This window comes from Dipodomys ordii, unplaced genomic scaffold (assembly GCF_000151885.1).
Source record: "Dipodomys ordii isolate 6190 unplaced genomic scaffold, Dord_2.0 Scaffold8, whole genome shotgun sequence".
In the NCBI taxonomy this organism is placed as follows: domain Eukaryota; kingdom Metazoa; phylum Chordata; class Mammalia; order Rodentia; family Heteromyidae; genus Dipodomys; species Dipodomys ordii.
Window position 1 is genome coordinate 8,196,048 of NW_012267224.1, and position 11,883 is coordinate 8,207,930.

Consider the following 11,883-nt stretch of genomic DNA (forward strand, 5'->3'; position numbering starts at 1 on the left):
ATATATATATATATATATATATGTATGTATATATATATAAATCTATTTTTATCCTTAAGTAGTTGTGCAGAGGAGATGCCATTTGACAAAGTAGTCTATGAATAAAATGATCAGTTTTATCCCTTTCATCATTCATTCTACCCCCATCTCTCCCCACCCTTATCCCTTCCCTCCATTTTCTTAATTTTGTAGAACATACATTGAATTTTATACCTGTATTCTCCACCTTTTTCTCTTCATTTGTCTATCCCTTTCTACTTAAACCTATTCCCACTTTTGAGTCATTGATCCCTGGTGTCTATTTTGTTGGGCTGTGAGTTAGCCTTTCTAAGGAATTACATTATTTGAATTTGAAAGCTTCTGCAAAATTAAAAAAAGAATTAGAATGAAACAACAGCTATCAGAGTTATGGAACGTGAAGGCAAATATGTATTCTTATTCTATTTTGTGTGTGTTTATGTGTGTGAAAGAGATTCAACTGCTTTTTTTATTGTAATACTGCACACATAATAGTTTTCCCTCTTAGGCTCCCCAGTCTGTTTAGTTGAACTCTTTCTATTCATTTAAGCTTTGAAATAATTTTCCATTGAAGCATGCCTTTCACTCAGCACCTCTCTACCTATGCTTATTTATCTGAGGCAAGATAAGTGGATAGAGTTCTGAAACACTGTTTATGGAAAGCTCTTATATCACTTTGAAACATAGGGATCACCCTGGAATGTAAGCACAAAAACTTGGATATAAATATCATTTAAAATAAGGTTCTTTCGTAGCAATTATGACATAAGATGTACAGCCAGTATGGGACTGATAGGGAGTAAAGATCCAAGAAAATGACTATCTAATAATTTCAGGACTATCTGAAATGTAAATAACCCAATAGCAAATTCCTCCTTGTATTTGTCCCTTTTTATGCCTGCCTCTTCTCCAAGGAATAAATATGATTTTTATGAGCTGTGTTTTAGAATACACACATTTTCAGCCAAGTGTTTCTTTTGTTTTTCACATCTGCATCTTTCGATATGATGAAGAGTCAGTGAGAAAGTAGATTTGGTTTTGTTCCTTTGACAAATAAAGTTCATTTGGGGACACCTTTGAATAAAAACCAAATATTACAGACACACCAGGGGAAAAAATGCTGAATTTTCTATCAGCAGCAGTTAGAAGTTGGAAATTATATTGAAGCCCTTCAGAAATTTTAACCCAGCTCCAGAAATTAGTAATTATATTGACCTCAACATCTGTGTTCATTACCTTATTCCAAGCTCACACAATTAGTTTAGCTGAGGATGTCATCAAAACCTTGTGTTTTAGATCTATTCCTAGCAAAGAATTCCTTCAAATCATCGCCCATGAAAATTACAGTATTAAGGACACAAAGGTATGTGTGTATCTAATTGCAGTAATTGTGTTGAGACAGAATTTGCATAAATCTCCTTTAGGGGCTTCATTCTGTCTGATGGATTTCATGAACTTCCTTAAAACTGAAATTATTTCCAAGCATTGTTCTATAAAAGATGATCAGCAATTACTGTATATGAAAAAGAGAAAGGGCAAAAGGGAACAATTTGAGAGGTTCACATTGTGAGATAAACTGACTGAATCCCTGCGATGTTGGAACACTCTGTCCCCAGCAGTCCACTCCCACACCTCAGACCACGATTTGTTGTAAGCATTATTGTGCAAGCAATATGCTGACAGAGTCTAAATGTAATACTCCCCTCCTGAAAAATGAGGGAATCACAGAATCATACAAAGGAGCAAATACCTAGTGATTTTCCATCTTCTCAAAATAGCAATAGTCTATTGGGTTTATTTCATGATTATAAAGGCCTAATAATCTATGATGGCTGAAAGCAAATGTGATTTATTAGAGTCTCTCACAGACAGAAGAAAAACCCATAATATGCAGGCAAACATTTTTTCCCCCAAAGAATATGCTAAAAAGAAAATAGTCAACAACTTGCTTACACTTTAGTTCTGGAAAGCGATGATTGTAGGCTCTGAAATATCAGACTTGATGAATAGTACAAGTAAAATTATAACTGTTGTTCCATGGTGAGATCAACTTTCACCTCCGTGAAGGAAATACAGATGACTGAAACTGATTGCCAGCAATCAGGACTGTGCATTCTTCTTCCCTAACTGAGCAATGTTTGAATTTGTACCTTTCAGACAAAAGCATTAATAACATTTAGCCACTAGATATTTGGGGAAGAAATTAGAAATTGCTTTTAATTTGTTGGTTTGGTGAAGCGATAATATATTGAGCCATAAGGGAGGGAGTAAATAGTAACTTACTGGTATACAATTACTATTTGCATATGTAAACATATTAATGCACATGGAGGTTTGCTTTTAAATTTTCTAGTACAAAGAAAAGGGTTGATAGAAAGTTGTTGTTGGTGTTTTTTTTTTTTAAACAAAAAGCATGACCATGTCATGAACTAGGAATTTAACACATAACTCATTGGAGGTTCCAATGAATTATGGGCCTCATTTACTGTATATTACAGACTTTTTTTCATATTTCTTTTCAACAAAGCATAGGCTTTAAATTAGTTTCCTCTTGAGTTTTCTAGGATCTTTTACCGACTGTCTTTTACAGCAAACTGTAATACTGTGCTCCTTGATTCTACAAGAAGATGCTGCTGAGTTCTTTAATTACTGTGTGAATCCAGACCTTAGGAATGTTTCTGCAGCAGCCACGAAAGAAGGAATAAAAATCTGAGTTGAGAATTCACAGTCAGTCAAAGAACTTGATGCTGGGAAAGCTCTATGGAGAAAAGTGAAAGGGTCAAAATTGAAGGGTTGGGGGGTAGGAATAGGGGTGGGACAGGGTGGGATGAAAGCATTTTAGTTCCACCTTCATTTGAATCCAAAAGGGACAGTGATAGGTAACATTATCCTGAAGGGTTAAGAATATTAAGGGACCCCATTTCCCATAACTTAGCTCATAAATCATATTTTCAGTTACTCTACATGATTTATGAGAGGCTGGCTGTCTGCATGATCAGTAAGTTGCATTAAAATGGCAATTGGTGCTTCCAAAACAAGGCCTTATGATAAGAATCCAAATCTAAGGGAAGGCAAATCTCAGAAGAGAAGTCATGTGAACAAAAGCCAGGATAAAAAGAAACCATCTATAGTTCACGCTCCATGTCTAAAACTGAAGTTTAAAAGGAAAACATTAAGTGAGACCAACACCTAGCTAAAATTATGATACTTGGGATTTTGTCATTTTTCCCCCTGTGATTTTGATTGAATCTCTTAGTTGATTCTTGAGTACAGTAAAAGTTGTGGGGGGCTTTCTGTCCTGGAATATAATATTCATACATGCATATATATTTCCCCAAATCTTTTATTACTATGCATCACAAATATATCTTATATATCTCATACATAAATTACTTATGTTATGAGTATATGTTTAAATGTTGTTTATTATTCATTCATGTGGCTATAATACTTAATACATATATGTTTATACATGCTAAATACAGGATGGTGCTTCCTTAAAATTACAATATGCAGAAACACTATCACAAGTATATACATCTTTATATATACATGCATACATTCAAAATGTAAATGCATCCATTTTTATGTACATATGTAGGAAATATATTATGAAATAGGGATTACCTAGGAATGCAGGTAAAGGAAAATATTGATTGTTCAGCATTATTTTCCTTGGCACATTTATTATTTAATTTTACCTTTGATTCTGAGAATCACAAATGCTAACTCATAAAAGTTATTCATGAATTGGGTTATAAAACATAATCAAACACTCTATCCAATATTATATTTGAATAATGATAATGTGCCTGTTGTTCCCTTTTATAAGTAAAAACTTATGGAAAGCAATCACTTAGTGTTGTGAGTTGGTTAATGGAAAAATCAAAAGAGAAGCTTAGGATAAGATTTGTCACTTTTTGTTAGTGAGACTAAATTCTACTTTAAGAATTAACTAAAATGCATAGTTTCATCATTAGACCAATACTGGAGTTCAACACACTCATATATGGATGTAGTCTTAATAAGACTAAATTCAGCACATATTATAATGATCTCTCTAAGCCATTGAGTTGTAAGGAACTATATCCTGAATGTGCGAGCCACAACTCCAATCAGGGTTCATATGAGAGATAGGGGTATAGTTTGTCTTCTACATGGCACATCCTATTTTCCTACCATCATTTGTTGAGGAGGTTGTCTTTTCTCCAGCCTATGGGTTTTTACAACTTTGTCAAAAATTGTGGCTATAGTTGGGTGGTATTGCATTTGGATCTTCTAGTCCATTGGTCTGTGCATCTTGTTTTTGTCCCAGTACTCTTGTTACTTTTGTTACTGTTGCTCCTCTGGTATAATTTGAAATCAGTCATTGTGTTTCCTCCATCATTGCTCGTTTTGCTCAGAACTGCTTTGGCTATTGTGCATCTTTAGCACTTCTGTATACATTTTAGGACTGTACAGAGATACAGTTTTAAGGCTTTACTGAAGGACCCAAGATACTGAAATGACTACAGGAAATTAAAGATATAGGCACAAGCAAAGATTGATGACTAGCACTCTGATAACTGAGGAAATAAGACCTAGAACTGACAAACTGGATTGCATCCAATTAACAAACTTTTGTACATCAAGGAAAATGATTACCAGAAAGAAGAGACAGCCTATAAAATAGAAGAAAATCTTTGCATTAGACAAAAGATTAATGTCTAGAAATATAGAGCTCAAAAAGTTAAAGAACAAATAGTCTATTCGTAAATAAGCAAATGAATCAAACAGCTCTTAAAAGAAAAACAAATTACTCATAAGTATATAAAGAAATGTTCACTATCCCTAGCCATAAAAAATGCAAATCAAAATTAGATTGAGAATCCATCACACCTCAGTAAGAATGGCAATCACCAAGGAAACAAACAAATAAGAAAATCCTCTTGGTCTATTTTTCTATCTTCACATCAGCATCATGCTATTTTCATTTCTACAGGCATACAAAACATCTTATCTCCATCACTTCTTACCTTTAAAAACTTTCCCTTGGAAATTCTTATAACTTTTCTCTTCTAGAAATAGAATCAATTCATCAACTTCTTTGATAAAATGCTATTGAGGTTTGATAGTTATTTGACTAGAATTCTAGTGAATGTGGGAAAAATGACAACCATTATTCTATCTAGTTTTTTTTTCTAGGGACATGATGTGTCTTAACATTCATTCAGGTATTCTTCTATAGACCCTTTATACTTGAAAAGACAATTGAATTCAATTTAGTTTTTATTTTATTTATTTATCTATTTTGTCGGTCATGGAGGCTGAACTCTGGGCCTGGGCGCTGTCCCTCAGCTCTTCAGCTCCAGGCTCATGCCTTACCAGTTGAGCCACAGTGCCATTTCTGGCTCACTTTGGTTTTTAATGCATTGGAATAAATAGTGGTCATATCCTTAGCTTGTTATTTGCAAATCACTGGAAAAATAACCTAGAGTATTAAATACAAATTAAAAATAAAACAGTTTCTTTAAAGTGCAGCTTCAAAGACTGCAAATTGAGTCACCAAAGTTTTCTTGGTGTAATATTTTTGATAAGGAATAATTAAGTTTTAATTTATATTTTAATATTCATTACTTCTCCAAATCAAAATCTGTATATGTCATTTTTAAATTTATTTGTTGACAGTGCATGCTTTCATTACATAATGAACTTAAAGTAAATGAAGCACTATGTAACACTTGTTAAATGGAAAAGTTAAAATTTGTCTTTATATGAGTATTATGAATGATAATATTAGCATTTTTCTATTTGGCATATGAATCCCATAGTTAAATTACATATTACGTATGCTGAAAATGATAAAACGATGGAAAATAAAAAGGAGCTAGGAGGTCATACTCAAGATTACCTTACATTTTCATATATGTTTCTAAAAATCTTCCCAATCTCTAGTTTGGAACTAAAGGCCCCATTTCACTCTTCTTGCCTTCTCCTCCTTCTTCTTTTTCTTCATTCAAGACCTCTGACCAAGGCCAGATGGCTGAGAAACTTCCAGAGTGGGCTGGAGAGATGCTGACAATTGTGGAAATCCAATACTTGGCCATCATTTAGCATGGTTGCTATTTTTCTTTCAGAGCTTGAAGCTATCTGGCTAAACATACCAATAACTTTGGCTACTTTGCATTCCTATCTAGTGACTTAATTTGAGTAACAGTATTAATATTTTATCAGGAAATCTGCATTTTTCTCTTAAATATGTACTTGAAGTGCTTTATTGTACCCTCACATGTGATTTATGATATCTTGAGGCACAGTTATTTTCTGTTTCCATTATTTCACTAAAGTCAATTGGGCAGTGGAATTTGATACACATAATGTTCTTTGAGAGATATTTGGTGTCACTGCTAATGTGCAGGGATTTAAAAATGGACCTTCAGATAGGATTCCTTGGAAAACCTGTCATCATGAAACCTTATTCTGTTAGGTCAGAAGCAGTCTTGCCTTGAGCCTAGTAAACCTCATGTGGAAATTTTGGTATATATACTTAAAACTTTTGTCTTATATCTCATAAGAATTTGAGTTATATTTCAAAGAAAAATCAGGGGAAACTTGCAGGAGGATGGACTGAAAGTGGTTTGGTGAATTAGGTACTTTTTTCTCTGATTTCATTTCCATCTTCCCCATATTTAAAGCAGCTGGCTGGCCCTGTACATTAGCCCAGGAGGAAGAATGGGACAAGTCAGCAAACCTCGAAGACTCGCAGGTGGAATGCATTAAAATGACAGATGGACAGATGACAGACAGAGTGCTGACTTGAATGTAGAAAATGGCTTCCTGAGGCTGTGTGGAAGGGAGCAGCCTGACGGTGCCATGGTCACTCCTTAGTGCTAGACAGAGTGTGACCTGAGTTGGAAGTTGAGTTTCTACCTGAGGCCTCTGGCTCCTAAACTTTCTAAATGCTTCTGCCTCTAAAATGCAAGGGAAGCATCCAAGTAGCAGGCCTGAAATATCCCTTGATCAGGTTAAAGAAACACTTTCATGCACGGCTTCTGTGAGCTAATGGTGGAAGACCCTACAGTCGCCTGCCGACACTCATCAATACAATTAACCCTAGAATCTCAGCAGAATACTAAAGAAGCTCCAATGATAAGGTTATCCCAGTGGAATAGACAGGGAATGAAAGGAAATCAATTGACATGTTTTGGCACATACATCTCTGTAACTTAAGATTACTCTAGATTTTTACACTAGCCTAAAATTTGGAATCTTTCTTCAAGAAAAAAAAACTGACCTCTTTATCCATTCATGACAATGTTCGCGTTTGCATCTATATGAGAGAAAATTAAAATATGACCTTTTCCCACAACTGAATCATATGGTTCAGAACTATAATAAATAAATCTAGCCTTCTATAAAATTAAAATTAGACAAGAAGAGTAAATTCCAGAGATTTTCTGTACAATACAGCATCCACCATTAATAATAAGGTATAGTTTACTTAGGAATTTGTTAAGAGGAAGACTTCCTATTAACAATAGAAAGAACAAATAGACAAACAAAAAAAAGAAGCAATCTAAATGGATAAAGGGAAATGTATGTGCATAATAGATTTGTTTATTATGTTGATTATGGTGGTAATAACATAAGTATATACATATATTCAAATTGATGTTTTATATATTAATTTTATAGTTTGTATAAACCAATTATATCTCAACAAAACTTGAAAAATTCTTTAAGCACAATACACATATATAGAATTAAAATGTGGGTTAAAAATCCTGACCCTTAGGTTTCCAGTAATGGAAAATTTTTATCATTTAAAAACTTTATCTTAAGCGAGGCTCTGGTGGTTCATGCCTGTAATCCTAGCTACTGAGAAGGCTTAGATCCAAGGATCCTGATTGGAAGCCAGCCCAGATAGGAAAGTCTAAAGGGACAGGAAGACATTCTCAAGAGTCTACCCCTTGAGTTGTTACACTTCTCATCTCATTTCATTCTTGAGTTCTTCATGTAAACCCCGTATGATCCATCCAGCTCTCCATGCTTCTTGATATGGCCAAAAATTGTTTGATTTGGCTGTCTGTATTTATCCAAAGCTTTCAAATATAGATCCTTACTATGTATAAATGAAACCCTTTGTGGAAAACATACTCATACACCACATAGAGAAACCTCACACAAAAGAGGCCTCATGTAATAAAAGTACAGATTTTCAACAGAATACAGTCTTCTTTTATTTCCTTTCTGTCTTCCTGTTGAACTGATGGGATGTTTTAGTGTTCCTTCTTCCTTCATCTTTGGAATTAACCCCCAAATGTATTCACCCTTGCTTCCCTTCTTACTAAAGAATTTTCTTTTTACAACTTTACTTTCCACAAATACTGTGATCATCATTCAACCTGGGAATGTAATGATAAATATTTGAAGTAACTTTCTGACCACTTTGTACTCTATCTTGGGGGGGGGCATTCTTTTGGAAGTACAGGAAGCGAATATATCTTCATTTGCCAAATTACTGTTTAATTCTCATTCCTTTACCTAAAATTCCATCCCTTTCACAATTTTAAGTGGATCCTGAGTTTTCTACTTTTCCCTGATTTGCATTTTCCTCGGTTGCTTGCTGTTGAACAGCTGCTGTTTTCTCCCAAGAAGTGGGTGGGAGATGGTTTCCATGGAGATGATGATGACTCTCCTCAGATGTGGACATCTCCAGTATCCCCACTGAATTTTTAATTTCTAGCATGCGTTCTATGTGGAGCTCCTAAGTCATTTCATTTCCTTGTGGCAATAAACTCTTTGAAATTCAGACTTCAGTATTCTTTCATTGACCCTAGTTTGTGGATACCAATTTTATTTAACTGAACTGAAGATGTATTTATTTATCACATGGCTATGTGCTAAAGAAAACAATTAAAATAGGTACAAAATCTGTTATAAAATAAAACACCTTGCTACAAAGCCTAAGCCACAATGGGCATGAAACAAATACTTATTGATTGATTTGTGGCTATCTAAGGAAAACTTTTAAGTCTTTTTACATTGCTGCAAGGGAAAAAAAGAGACTAAATTAGAATCAGCTTAGGAGCACTATCAGTAAATTCATTAATGGCATTCTGTTTAGTCCTTTTGTAAGTATCACAAAAGGCCGATTTTAAAGATGATCTTGACTATCCTAATAATGAAAAATAATTCACCAGTTTAGGTGAGACAGCTGGCATTGTGGCCATAGATTTAGTAACAGCCAGGCACATTGTTGAAGAGCTGGTTATATAAAGAGTAGAAAGAAATGTGATGAGTAAAGAAGAAACAAAGTTAAGGCTTACAATATAATCATTCACTTATTTCTTTGTTAACAAATGTTTGTGAGGATCTAGTGTGTGACAAACATTGTGAGAAAACTATGGTCTGTTCCCCCATACAACTTAGTGAGAATAAAAATAGTAAGTTAACACTAACAGAGTATAATTGTAAGTTGCTAAAGTTTGGATCTGAACAGCCCACATGTTAAAGATTTATCTCCTAGCTGTGGCATTATTGTGAGGTGGTGACACCTTTAAGAGGTGGAACCTCCTTGGAGGAAGTTAAGCCTTTGGGTGTGTCTTGGAAGAGGATTTTGGATTCAGGCTCCTTGCTTTCTCCTTTGCTTTCCAGATGCCAGACAAAGAAGCCTCCTCTGATTTGGACTGCCAAGTGTTTTCCCTCACCACAGGCCATAAGGCTAAGATACCCTGGACTAGAACCCGAAAGAGTGAGCCAAAATAAACATTTCTTCCTTTTATGTTAAATCAGACATTTTGTCAGAGCAACAGAAACCTGACTAACACACAAAGAGCAATAGTGTCTCTGAAAGAAATATTCAAGATGACTCTGTCTATCCAGATTGAGGTATAAGTTGCAGAAAGAAAACTAAAATCTGAGTGGGCACTCACCTGATGTAGGTAAGGGTGGGATTTCAATCAGGGCTGATATTCTATCAGCACTTCCCAATAGTTGGTGCCTGTTGTTTAATGAAGGATGTGAGGCACAAGTAATCTTGACCCATGTTCTATTTGGCTTGTATATACGAAGAATGAAATACAAAGAAGTTAAATTCAAGTAAGAGAAATATCAAGGAGAATTGTAACTCTGAAAGTCAGTATTCTATACTCTTTCCTCTCCTAGAATCTGGGATTCAAACAGTCTAATGATCTTGTATGACTATAAATATGAATTCTGGGCCCAATAGAAAACATTATGTCAGGTGCTAGTGGTGCCACACCTGTAATCCTAGTTATTCAGGAGGCTGAAACCTGAGGACTGTGGTTCAAAGCTAGTCTCTGGTTCAAAGCCAATTGTGGGGCTTGAGCTCTGGGCCTGGGCACTGTCCCTCAGCTCTTCAGCTCAAGGCAAGCTCTCTACCACTTGAGCCACAGTGCCACTTTGGTTTTCTGATGGTTTATTGGAGATAAGAGTCTTATAGACTTTGCTGTCTGTGATGGCTTTGAACTGCGATCCTCAGATCTCAGCCTCCTGAATAGCCAGGATGACAGGCATGAGCCACTGGAGCCTGGCCCCTAGAGATTCTTATCTCCGATTACCCAGAAGTAGCAATGTGTCTCAAAATGGTAGAGCGATAACTTTGAACCAAAAAGCTCAAGGACAGTGCCCATCCCTGAGTTCAAGCCCCATGACCTTAAAAAAAAATAAATCTTATAATACTTTCTACTTACTAGGTAAAAATGAAACTAGTCCATTTATTCCACTAGATGATGTAATTTACTAACTCCTGGGATTAGAGAAGGGTGTGAGTGGATCTCACTAGAGCCTTTGAAAAATGTGGATCTCGCACCATAAATTCCAGTAGTCTTAAGGGAAATGATACAGGTAGGATGATGTATTTTAGTTATGATTAACAAGTACAGTAAAAATAGATGACAATTTTCAGTTTTTGATACTAAGAAAAGTTTTTTTAATGTCATTAAAAGCTGGAAAAAATCATGGGTAATTGTGTGGTTTGTGGAGTCTTGATTTTGAATGGGAAGTTGTGGTTTTTATGTGACTTTCCCGGACTTGGGACCCATATGTGAAACTAGACTGAGCGGAAGGAAGCCACAAATTGATAGTAATTTAATTCCTATCGTGTGGACAGAAGAAGTAGAAAGGCAGAAATTTAGTTTGGGTATGACAAACTACCAACCTCTTCAGTTTTTAAAATTAAACAGAAATAACTCATCTCAATGCAACATCTATGATTTAATATGATTATTGTCTATGGTCCCAGGTTTTAAACCCCAGACAAAGTGAAGCAGAAAAAAATGGCTTTTACCAGGCACATGAGGTGGCATAGAATACACCTAGATTTCACTGGAAAGAATCAATTTGGAAAACTAAAGGCCTCCCATTTTTTCTCTGTTCCCACAGCTGATGTTGCAGCCATTATGTCCTAAGTTCTGGATGTTTGCCTTTACTCCTTACTCCTTTGGCCCAAGAATAACGTAGCCTAATGTTTATATTGCTCTCTTTTGGATACACTAATAGTTTAATTGTATTTTAAATTGATTTTTAATGCCCAGAGTCTCCCTAAGTGGATCTTTACAATCTAGAAAATAAATACAGGTCTCTATTCTAGCACTGAAATGTTCCCCTCCACAACACCCCTGTGTCAGAGGGCTGTTAGGAAGCTGAATCACTTCATGTTGGTAAAGTGCTTTGGAAACCTTAACTACAGTCCAAAGGAAACACATAATGACACCTACCTTTAAACGCATTATCTCCTTTGGAGTAGCATACTGAAAATATATGTGTATGTACATGATATGTGTATGTGTCTGTCTATGTATAGTGATAGGCCTTTTATATTCTAAAATATAGAGAAAATAATTAAAATATATGTTTGATTAA